The sequence below is a fragment of the Diplotaxodon limnothrissa genome, linkage group LG23, assembly GCF_057381915.1.
Source record: "Diplotaxodon limnothrissa isolate DT_005_m linkage group LG23, D_limnothrissa_male_GT1.1, whole genome shotgun sequence".
Lineage (NCBI taxonomy): Eukaryota > Metazoa > Chordata > Actinopteri > Cichliformes > Cichlidae > Diplotaxodon > Diplotaxodon limnothrissa.
Genome location: NC_140617.1, coordinates 28117267 through 28129201, shown reverse-complemented (window position 1 = coordinate 28129201; position 11935 = coordinate 28117267). Strand labels below are relative to the sequence as shown.

The following is an 11935-nucleotide window of genomic DNA, read 5'->3' as shown; positions in this document are numbered from 1 at the left end:
CAGTGGGCTGATTAAATTATTTGGATGTCTATAATCTCCGCCAGGGCTGCCCTTTGTCTCCGGTTCTGTTCATAATTTTTATGGACAGGATTTCTAGGCGCAGCCAAGTGGCGGAGGGCTTTCGCTTTGGTGGCCTCAGAATCTCATCTCTGCTTTTTGCGGATGATGTGGTTCTGTTGGCTTCATCGGGTGAGGGCCTCCAGCTCCCACTGGAACGGTTCGCAGCCGAGTGTGAAGCAGCGGGAATGAGGATCAGCACCTCCAAATCTGAGGCCATGGTTCTCAGCCAGAAAAGGGTGGAGTGCCCACTCCGGGTCGGGGATGAGTTCCTGCCCCAAGTGGAGGAGTTCAAGTATCTCGGGGTCTTGTTCGCGAGTGATGGGAGAAGGGAGCCGGAGATCGACAGACGGATTGGGGCTGCAGCTGCAGTAATGGGCCTCTTTGCTTAGGCTGCTGCCCCCGCGACCCGGCCTCGGATAAAGCGGATGAAGATGGATGGATGGATGGATGTCTATAATCTAATATAATCTGTAGGTAATCACTCTGATAAAGCTGTGATCAGTAACACTTTAGCGTCAACTAATACTGAAGATCCGACATCAGTCATGACTGAAACATTACTTTCGCACTATATTATCACTGTATATACTTTTGCTCTTGGAAAGCACTCTCTTAGTGACCTTTGACCTCTGTACTGGAGATCTGGGTCTGACTGAGGGGCTATCTTCCTCCACGGGTGGTGTTTCATGCCTTTATAAAAGTTGGTGGTGCCATAGTGGAAAATTCCCTACCAACATGCACCAGTGTTTGCAATGTTTTGTGCATCCATGATGCTCCTCTGTCTTATGGTGGCCTACGTGTCACTGCTAAACACCGCAGGGAGGCGGGGGCGGAGCAACATACCGAACTTACAGGAGTACCAATAATTATCGGTATTGATATCGATATTTGGATTAATTGCAGGGGCGGGCAGAATGATCCAATTATCGATAGTATCGATACCAACACTGGTATCAGTATCAGATCGATACGAATAGGGTTGCAAAATTCCCGGAATTTTCAAAGATGGAATCTTTCCATGGGAATTAACGGGAATTTATGGGAATTAACGGGAATTAACGGGAATTTATGGGAATAAAGTGGGAATTTTCAAAATTGAAGGTTGGCTCTTCTTAGGGAACTTAAATATAGTTGAGGAAAGTATATTTTAGCATAATATTGACAAAAACAAACAAATGCAATTCAAATACACTTGAATATCCATGCCATTCCTTAATCACATGTACAGAGCACAAGCTTGCTGCATGGCTATTGAGACCACCTACTGGCACTGTGCATGCCTCCATCACATGTACACATGGACCACACTTTTGAGCCTGAAGGACAAAGAGTATTAAAGGCACACATTTGAGCCTGTGGACTTAACAAGTGAGGTAAGTTTTGATGATATTATGGGAAAATATATTCATTAAATGTTTAAATTGTGAATATCACATAAAATGTATTAATCTGGTAGATAGCAATCTGATAAGATGCTAAATAAAATGCTAGCATCTGATAAGATGCTAAATAAAATGCTAGCATCTGATAAGATGCTAAATAAAATGCTAGCATCTGTTAGATGCTAAATAAAATGCTAGCATCTGTTAGATGCTAAATAAAATGCTAGCATCTGTTAGATGCTAAATAAGCCATAGCTAGTATAACATAAAGAAGATGCTAGCTTCCTCATTTGGTTGTTTTGTTTTGAAGATCATTCCAGTTGTTTAGCTAGCCTTACTATTTATATCTGTTTATTATCATATTGCAATTGTATTATTACGATCTCTTGCATTGCATTAGCATTTTTACAAGCTCTTGTTTTATTTTACAGAAAAATGCCACGTGCGCTATCTGATGTGTGGAGACATTTTACACCAGCTAATGTACAAGGGAAATCTGTATATATGTGTAAGTATTGTGATAAGACGTACGTGAAGAATGCCACAAAAATGCAGCAGCACATTGCAAAGTGCAAAAAAATTCCTCAAGGCCCAACACATGCAGCAGCCAGGAGTTCCACTCAAGGGGAAAATGAATCTGTTTCAGCTGTATCAGAGTCAGATACCCACTCATCAGCTCCTGGTCCCTCTGGCATCAGAGGATTCTTTGATTTTATGGATGACACTAGCCAGAAAAACGCAGATGAGTGTTTCGCTCGTGCAATCTATGCAGCTGGCTCACCCCTGATGCTGACATCCAATGTGTACTGGAAGAGATTTTTGAATGTTCTCCGACCAGCATACATTCCCCCAACCAGACATGCATTGTCTACTCATCTACTGGATGAAGAGTTCAGTCGAGTTCAAGCAAAGGTGAAACAGACCATTGACCAAGCTGACTGTATTTCAGTCATGTCTGATGGATGGTCCAATATCAGGGGACAAGGAATTATTAACTACATAATCACCACTCCTCAGCCTGTGTTCTACTAGAGTGTAGACACAAAGGAAAACAGACACACAGGCCAATACATTGCAGATGAGCTAAAAGTGATCATCAATGACCTTGGACCAGATAAGGTTTTTGCACTGGTCACTGACAATGCAGCCAACATGAAGGTTGCCTGGGCACATGTGGAGGAGACCTACCCTCATATAACTACTATTGGCTGTGCAGCCCATACACTAAACCTTCTCCTAAAAGACATAATGGCACTAAAAACAATGGACACTCTGAATAAGAGAGTGAAGCAAGTTCTGAAATATGTTAAAGGCAAACAAGTAACTTCCGCTACATTTCTGTCAAAGCAAAAGTTAAAGAACAAGAGTACTACACTGAAGCTTCCCAGCATAACGCGATGGGGATGTGTTGTTATCATGTTTGACAGCCTTCTGAAGGGAAAGGAGTCTCTGCAAGAGATGGCCATATCCCAGTCTGTAGGCATCTACAGTGACATCAAGAAGGTCATCTTGGATGATGTGTTCTGGGTATCTAGAGTATCTAGCAGTCAGAAAATCCTCAAACCTATTGCAGCAGCAATAGCGAAGATAGAGGGGGATGGTGCCATCTTGTCAGATGTCCAGTGCCTTTTTGCAGAACTCAAAGAAGAAATCCAGACAATTCTGCCCACTTCCCTACTACTGAAAGCAGAGGAAACGGCTGTGGTCAAGTCATTGGAACAGCGGAGGGAGTTCTGCATGAAGCCAGTGCATGCAGCAGCATACATGCTGGACCCCAAATATGACAAGGGCATACTTTCTGGGGAAGAGATCAACGGTGCCTATGCGGTCATTACAGCCATGTCTGACCACCTGGGTCTCGATAAAGGCAAAGTTCTAGGCAGTTTGGCAAAGTATCGAACAAAGCAAGGCCTTTGGAAAGGGGATGGAATATGGCAGTCATGCCAGCACATATCTGCAGCCACCTGGTGGAAGGGACTATGTGAATCTGAGGCCCTTGCACCTGTAGCCTCCATTCTCCTCCAAATCCCACCATCATCAGCTGCCTCCGAGCACAACTGGTCACTGTTTGGGAACACCCACACAAAGGTTCGCAACAGGCTCACAAATGTGAGAGTGGAAAAGCTGGTCGGCATTCGGGCAAACCTACGGCTCTTTGAGCCTGACACAGAGCCATCCTCAACAAGGCTGGAAAGTGACACTGAAGAGGAAGACTCAGAGTTGGATGCTGAGGAAGTGGACATGTTGTTGGATGATGATGAGGTCCAGGAAGAGTCTATTGACTGAGCAAAAATGAGAAAAGAGGATTGCTTGAAGGAAGATTTGCATGTTTAATGGGACGTTTTGGAGGATAAGTGGCATTTTTCATTTAACCTTTTGAATGGGACTTTGTGGAGATTTTTGGACAGGGGGCATTTTTGAATGAGCGGGGTTAGGGGATGGTAATATTGAACTCAACATTTCTGTTTTTATTCATCCATGAAACAAGTTATTGAAACGTGTTCTATTCTACTGTACTTACAAATAAATCTGTTTAAATATCTGTTGAAAACATTTTGCATGGAGGTTTTCTTATGATTTCTGTTTATATTTATGCTTGGAAATAATATATTCCCAGTTAGTTCTCCTAAATTCCCATTAATTTCCATAATTCCCATTATTTCCATGGACAGTTTCCAATATGGAATATTTCCAAAATTCCCAAGCTTAACTTACCATGGAAATTTACCGGAAACTTTTCGGAAATTTACCGGAAATTTTCCGCCCCTTTGCAACCCTAGATACGAATGCATTGGATCAATACTTTTTTCTATCTTCAATTTCCAGAATGAATCCCCCTGAACTGTGTTACATACATTTTTATTATTGTTTTTTTTAATGAAAAAAATATACCCAAACATGCACTATGAAAAATATCTCAAGTTTTTTCATGTGACATCAGTTCTTTTTAGCCTGTAGCACATTTAAAAAGCAGAAGCTGACCCAAAGTCCTTTAAAGACAGATGCATTTACATTCCAGCTCTCTTTAAAAAAAACCCAAACCTCACAGTATTAATATATAAGAAAAGTTGAAAGTATTTTTTTTAACTGTTAACTAATTATTGTTAATAGTAAAAACACAACACTCTCATTTTGTGTTCATTAAAATGTGCCCAGAATGCACAATGATTCAGCTCATGAATCATGACACACTTCTCTGACCTAGATAAGTTCGCTGTAGAGGTTAAAAGTATCAATATTTACTTACTACTGCATCAGATCAATATCAAAATTTGCAGTATTGCAGAGCACTAATCAATCCACTCACCTCTAATGTGCATACAGATGCAAAGATGGCTACTTACCAGCAACAAAAAGGGAACATTGGTTTGCAGTATTTCTGCAGTGTTTAAAACTGCATAAAGCAAAATGACAGACAGCATTGAGCTTGTTCAGGCTCTGGTCAGCAGCATTCACTGTGTGTCCTCGTCTGGAGACAGAAAAAGAATTTGAGTTTCTGCAGTGTTTAAAACTGATTGATTATCAATAATAATATTTCTGATCAGTAAATAATAATAGATACTTTATTGATCCCCATGGGGAAATTACTTGTTTTTCTCTGCATTTGACCCATTCACTCAGTGAAGCAGTGGGCAGCCCACTAAGCAGGTGCCCGGGGAGCAGTGTGTAGGGACGGTACCTTGCTCAGGGGTACCTCAGGGTAGCCGTTAAGTGGATTCGAACCGCCGACCTTCCGATCATGGGGCGACCACTTTACCTACTGAGCTATCCCTGCCCAAAAAGCAGCTTGTTACTGTTGGGCCTCCTGGATGTGGCCCGATGAATCTGAGTGGTCATTACATAATTCATTAAAAGGTTGTGCAATTCTGTTTTTCAGTTTTTGGACTTTTTCTCCAGTTTAATTATTCTGGTTTTTGGTGAAATCACATTAAACAACACAGTTTGCATGTGTTTACAGCAACGTCGCGTCTAATACACACTGCTACACAGAAGCCAAAAGGCTTGGAAAGCAATGCTTTAATGTATATGCTGTATTTTTAAAAGCTGTTGGATTATTAGGTGTGTAAAAGAAAGAAAAGCTATTAAATAAATGTAATGGAGAAGAAAGCAGTGCAATTAAAGAAGTACATAATGTTCTGGGTATCCTTATACTTACAGGGTTAATTTCTCTTTATTTAGCAGATTTTAAAATTTTTAAAATGGTTTGCCGTATTATCATAGATACTTCCAACTGACCATTTTCAGAGGAAGTTGTTTTTGTTTGTGAAAGCCCTTCTAGCTCAGGGGATGAATTAGTGTGGCTACACATAACAAATAATAATAACTTAGCAAAGAAAATTGTATGTTAAATTGTATTTTTAGGCACTTTGTTACTAGCAGCCTGTCACAAAAATGCAAAATTTGCTCCCATAAAATTAAGCCTTATTAGTCAGGGCTCATGCACAGTAACACTGATATCATAAGAAACGAGTTTTCAGGTACGTACAATATTAAATAAGCTATAAAGTCAATTACATATCCAAGACATAAATAGAGAAATAAAATCTAATTATGCCTACACTCATCAGCCACTTCATTATGTACACCTTTCAAGTACTCGGTTGGACCTCCTTTTGCCTTCAGAACTGGTAAAAATTTAGCAAAATGCTGAATAACGTTTGATGTAATTCAACCCAGTGATCCAAATCTCAGTTTCTCTCTGGTCCACATGTGGTTTCATGAATCTCCAAAGACAAGACAAGTGAGTTTGGCAGCTAAATGGCTGTTCTGCTGCTGGTCACAATGTACCAAAGGTGCTCTATTGTACCAGCTGTAAACAGAGCAGCCCCAGTGGCCTAATGGATAAGGCACTGGCCTCCTAAGCCAGGGATTGTGGGTTCGAGTCCCATCTGGGGTGACTCGCAGCGGAAGCGTGCTGATCGATGGATCAAAACCATCCTCTGCTAAGCCTTTTAGTAGTTGTCACTAGAATGGAAATAGTTCATACTGGTCATTGCTAGTACCTCTGAAACCTTTTAGCCTTCAGAGTTGCTTTAATCTTTTGTGGCACAGATTCAACAAAGTGCTGGAAACATTTCAACAACATCACATAGTTTCTGCATATTTGTTGGCAACACATCCATGATGTGAATCTCCTGTTCCACCACATCCCAAAGTTGCTTTACTGGATTGAGATCTGGTGACTGTGGAGGCCGTTGGAGTACAGTGAACTCATTGTCATGTTCAAGAAACCAGTTTGAGATGATGTGAGCTTGGTGACATGGTGTGTTATCCTACTGAAAGCAGCTATCAGAAGATGGTGCACTGTGGTCATAAAGGGATGGCGAGCAACAATACTCGGGTAGGCTGTGATGTTTAAATGACGCTCAGTCCAAATGAAGCAGTCCAAAGTTTGCCAAGAAAATGTCCCTCACAGCATTTCACCACCAGCATCCTGAACTATTGATGCAAACCAGGATGGACCCATGCTTTCAAAGTAAAAGTTTTTCTCTTTGCATAGAAATTTGATTCGATGTTCGAGTTTCAAGCTTCAAGCTTCAGTCGAAGCGTCTCGTGTGGAAATCCTGAGGAAGGTAGTGATAGATGGGGCTTGAAGGAAATAAAAAGATCCCTCTCTCTTCTTTTATAGCAGTATTGTGGTGAACTCTAATGTGTTGTAGCCTCACATTACAATACATTTAACCACACACGGACCTTTAACAGGTAAACCTCAGAGCTACTGATGTGTTCTTACCCCCTTGAACCCTTGTGCCCTCTTTTTTCCCTGTTGCTTTAATTTAGTAATCATTTTAACTGTGTTACATGATTTGTTTTTTGCAAGAAATTTCCTCTTTAGTAAGATTTGTGAAATCCAACTTGAGCCACAATCAAAATGATCAAACCTTCAATTAGTTTTAGGATTTTAACCATTTAAAATCCTAAAAATGTTTAATTATCCGAATTACTAATTTTTTTTAAACGAAAACAACAACAACAAAAAATAAACAGAAAAAAGAAAGAAACAACAGAGTCTTGGACATGTCAGCAACAAAAACGATTTCATTGTAATAACATTTTTTGATACTCCCTCTCGACACCTTTGTGGCCAAAATTCCTCATTCACTTCCATTGCAGTATAAATACATGCACTGTCTAATGTTAGCATTTAATTTTACGGTAGTGATATTTGACAGTTTGAAATCTCCTCTTGCTGCGAAAGTAAAGCAGTTTGATCCTAGAACTTTGTCCTCATTCATGATTTCATTATGTTTATAATCTATTGCTATTTCTTTTCTCTCACTAAGAGTTGTCAGACAGCCTCCTGATTTTCCCGGGTTCTGCTGTCACTTCCCTCCCTGAGCCTGGTTCTGTTAGAAGTTTCTTCCTGCTTAAAGGGAGTTTTTCCTTCCATCTGTCACCAAGTGCTTGCTCAAAGGGGTCCTTGCGATTGTTGGGGTCTGCATTGTTGTAGGTTCTTTACCTTACAATACACAGTAAAGTGCCTTGAGGCAACTATTGTTGTGATTTGGCGCTATGTAAGCAAAACTGAATTGAATTTAAAAAGGGAGGGTTAACTGGTTACTATATATATGGTTTATGCAAGTGAACTATATAAACTGAAAAAGAAGACTGTGTTCCTCTTTGACAATATTGCTTTAAAGAAAGCCAATTTAAGAACCAGTCAGGACAGACTAAAAGAAGAGCTGTGGTTTTGAGATTGGCTCTATATCAAACTGCAGTTGTTAGGGGGTAAACACAGCCTTCCTAGCTTAAATGTTTTAAGTATTCACATCTGATTTCTGTCGTCCTCTTTGCTATTCTGTGATGCAGTATTTAAAGGGCGGGAAACCTGGACTAAGTGAGATGTCAGATTTGAGCGCCACATTATACGTGTAATAACAGTTTAAGGATATAATCCATCACTGCTGTCCTGCGTCACGTCAACTCGTCGAGTAAGGAGGAGTTGGGGGGGGGAAAGAAGTTGATCCGTCTGCCTGGGTCATCGTTTGTCAACGTATTAGATGACAAATAATTGGTCATTCATCAATAACAATAGATGAAAGCTGAAATGATTTATTGCCTTTATGACAAAAAAATGGGCTGGCTGTGAAGATGGTGATGATGAGGACAATGATGGAGCTCTCAGGTCAGCCAAGCAGAAAGATGAGAAGGAGGGTTTAAAAAATGAGCAGATGTTGGAGGAAAACTAAGAGGTAAACCTGGAGGAGGAATAAATATTCTACAGCAGCATCACCAGCACCCTTTGAGAAGTTAAAAAGCTAAATTCTCCCTCTTATCTGGTTGAGGCTGCTCTGCCATTGACCAGCTATCAGGTCATGATGGATCGCTCCAGCCTGACGAGCACAGTGCAATCCTCTTATCGATCCCCTCAGATCCCTGCTTGATTACCACCTCAGTGTGATACTGACAGAAGCCCTCTCTGCTCTCTGCTGCTATCAGGACTGCTGTGGACGACGTTTGGGATTAAAGCTGAAAATACTGATGTTTACACTCTCTCCAGTTTGCGATTGTGCCTCCCAGAATGATCAATTCTTGGTCATGCACGTAAACAAAGAGGATTTTAGTTTTCTATCTCATGGTTGTCATGTTTAAGAAAGAGAGAGGACCATAAATGCAGAGCTGTAGGCGGACATTAATTTAAAGTCTTTTACCGAAGGAAAACCAAAATCCATGAAAGAGCACAGGAATACTGTGGAACACAGCAAGCTAAGGAATAGTTAACAAAGGCTAAGAGGAATAAAGAGGATAACATGATAGAAGGCTAAATGGAAATGAGGGCTATAAAAACTAATCAAGAAAATGGGACTGAGGAATTTAAAACTAAACACTAAGGCTACCAAAATAAAACAGGGAACGCCTAAACAGGGGAACATCCCGGTGTTACCCATTGTCAAGTCTCCGTCCGTGAAGTCAGGGAAAAGTGAAATAAGGAATTCAACAAACTCATTCGTAACTGTAACAAAACACACAGCCAATAAAGAAATGACAGAAGTCAAAATGCTGTCGTACACGTACTGTCATTGCTCCAGGCTTTTGATATCCTCTCCCCCCTCCTCCTCCTGTGTGCTCCTGCCTCTATCATCTTGTTCAGCGTTGGTCCTAATGTGTTATTCATCCTGTTTTATTTTGAAGGTTTGAACCTTGTACTTTTGTGGATTCCTGTTTTCACACTTTAAAAGGTCATAAAACACCTGTAAGATTGAGCGTGTGCGGTGTGCGAGGCACAACCTCGATGGAGCCAACTAACAAGAGACAGCTGAGACGGCGCTGCTGATTCAGTGATTCAGTTACTTCTTGGTGCTTGATGATGAAGTGAAGCTCCTGATTATTTGTGGTGTAGGTTGCTTTTATAGTCACTGATTGCTGTAGACAACAGCGTCTGTCACCAGCCAAGAATAAGTGGATTACAGTGGTTGGCAGGCCCGTCCCCACTGAAACCTCTGAAAATTAGAAGATAAACCTTTTATTTTGTCTGTTTTTCAGTGTATAGGTTTCTTTTTTTAAATTCATCTCCAGAAGAAGCTCCAAAGGCTCTGGCTCAGACTGAAGACTTTCAGGTGCTTTTGTTTGAAATATCTTGAAGTCCAAACGCTTCTGCGTTGTCTCATCTTCGTTTCTAAATGTCTAGGAGAGACATTTTTGTGTTCATTTGTCAGAGTATCTAATAATGTTTAGAGGACGGGAGAAAGCGCCTCTGTGCCTGTCACCGTCATGGCAGCTGCTTCATCTGCGCTGAGCACTGAGCCAGCCAATGAGTCGCAGCTATCAAAAGTCATAATCTCTGTATTTACGTGGCCGGTAGCCGAGCTGGCAGGTCTTCAGTCACAGAACAAACTGGATCCACGACCTGCCAAAGCGGCGTCCGAATCAATAGATCCAGTTACAGTAAGAGGCCGTTTATCTCATCATCTCGGAAGGAATTACTGCTCGCTCAGTGGCTCTCTCGTTGCATTCTGGGAAAGCTGACAGACGCTGGGAGCTCTGTGGCGGTGGCGGAGGGTTGTTGAACGTGTAGGTAGGGGTCCAATTTTGAGGATAAATGATAGTGGATTTTTGTACAGCCACTGGAATAGGAGTTTGCCTTTCTTCATTTATTTTTAACAGTTTTATTTTTTATTTTCTGCTCAGTTTTATATTCATTACTCTGCTTTTCACTGGATTGTCTCTTTATTTGTTGTCTTTTGTCCATTCCTGCGTTTTCTTTTTTAAATCTCCTCTTAGTTTGTGATTTCAGCCTTTTTTCTTGCCGCTTAACATCATTAAAACTTTCCACATTCCTTGTTTCTTCTGCACTTTATCCCCAAAATTTTATTTCAGTGTAATGTTTTTTAATTGATAGTTAAAAACTGCCTCATTTATGATTCCTTAGGTTGAAGTTCAAACTGAGTAATCAGAATGGAGGAGAAGGGGGATTAAACTGACTTTGAACCCCAGATGGGACTCGAACCCACAATCCCTGGCTTAGGAGGCCAGTGCCTTATCCATTAGGCCACTGGGGCTGCTCTGTTTGTTGCTGGTGGTCCTAGCAGATTCACATCATGAATTTGCAGCTGACAAATCTGTAGAAATTTTGTGATGTTTTCATGTAAACATGGAACAAAATCTCACCTTTTTGAAACTGTGTCATGAAGAATTAAGACGGTTCTGAAGTTAAAAGAAGGCCAGAATGAGCAAGCCATACCCAATGAAGTGCCCAGTCAGTATATTAACAGCTATCCAAGTATATTTGGAGACTAATTTCAGCATTTTTACCCCCCCTCCCAATGTCCTGATGCCATTAGCGATCGATTTGAGTGGATAAGCCCAGATATTTTATTGTGAAAGTTCAGACTCTAGTAACTTAAATTTCATTCCTTGTTCTGTTTGCTTTTTTGAAGGAAAAGGAGACAACACTGGAGCACACCTAATACGATTCAGTAGGAGCACAGAATGTAAAAGAAGCTTCACTAACTTAAGATATATAAGAGATGACATAAAATGCCTGGAAACAATTTGAAACTGGACTTTTCCTTCATATTAAAGAACACATACAAATACAAACAAAGGAAAAGAGACACATGGCACTATACTTCCATACATACTCAGCAACTTAACTGTGAAAGCCTTCCACCTTTCCTCTCTCCTCTCCTCCTTCTTTCTTGCTCCCTCACTCCTTCCCTCCTCTGCCCTCGCCTTTCCTGCCCTGCGGTGTCATCTGGACTTCCTTGCAGATCACGGTCTCCTCTCTTCTGCTTCTCTGACTTCTGTAATTCTGTTCACTCTCCCCTTCCTGAGTAATTGAAGTAATTTCCCACCTTGGCTATGATGAATGTGTCCCGCGCTCCCACCGTGCCCTTCTACTTTAGTCGGCCTAATTAAAGAAAACATTCCATGATTGCCTATTTTTCCTCGAGCGTGACAACCTATTATTCTCCCCAGCACCTGATTAGAGAGTTATTATGCTTAGATTTAGATTGATTTAACCAGGCAGCCTAATAAAAGACTACTTGGGT

At 41.0% G+C, this 11935-nt stretch overlaps 2 non-coding genes across 2 annotated transcripts; one reads left to right on the top strand and one right to left on the bottom strand.

The window, feature by feature from the left end:
* The first annotated feature begins 6266 nt into the window (after window positions 1-6266).
* On the top strand, window positions 6267-6339 carry trnar-ccu (transfer RNA arginine (anticodon CCU)). Its single transcript has one exon. It is a non-coding gene; the product is annotated as a tRNA-Arg (tRNA).
* A 4530-nt stretch (window positions 6340-10869) lies between these two features.
* On the bottom strand, window positions 10870-10942 carry trnar-ccu (transfer RNA arginine (anticodon CCU)). The gene has a single exon. It is a non-coding gene; the product is annotated as a tRNA-Arg (tRNA).
* Between the last annotated feature and the right edge of the window lie 993 nt (window positions 10943-11935).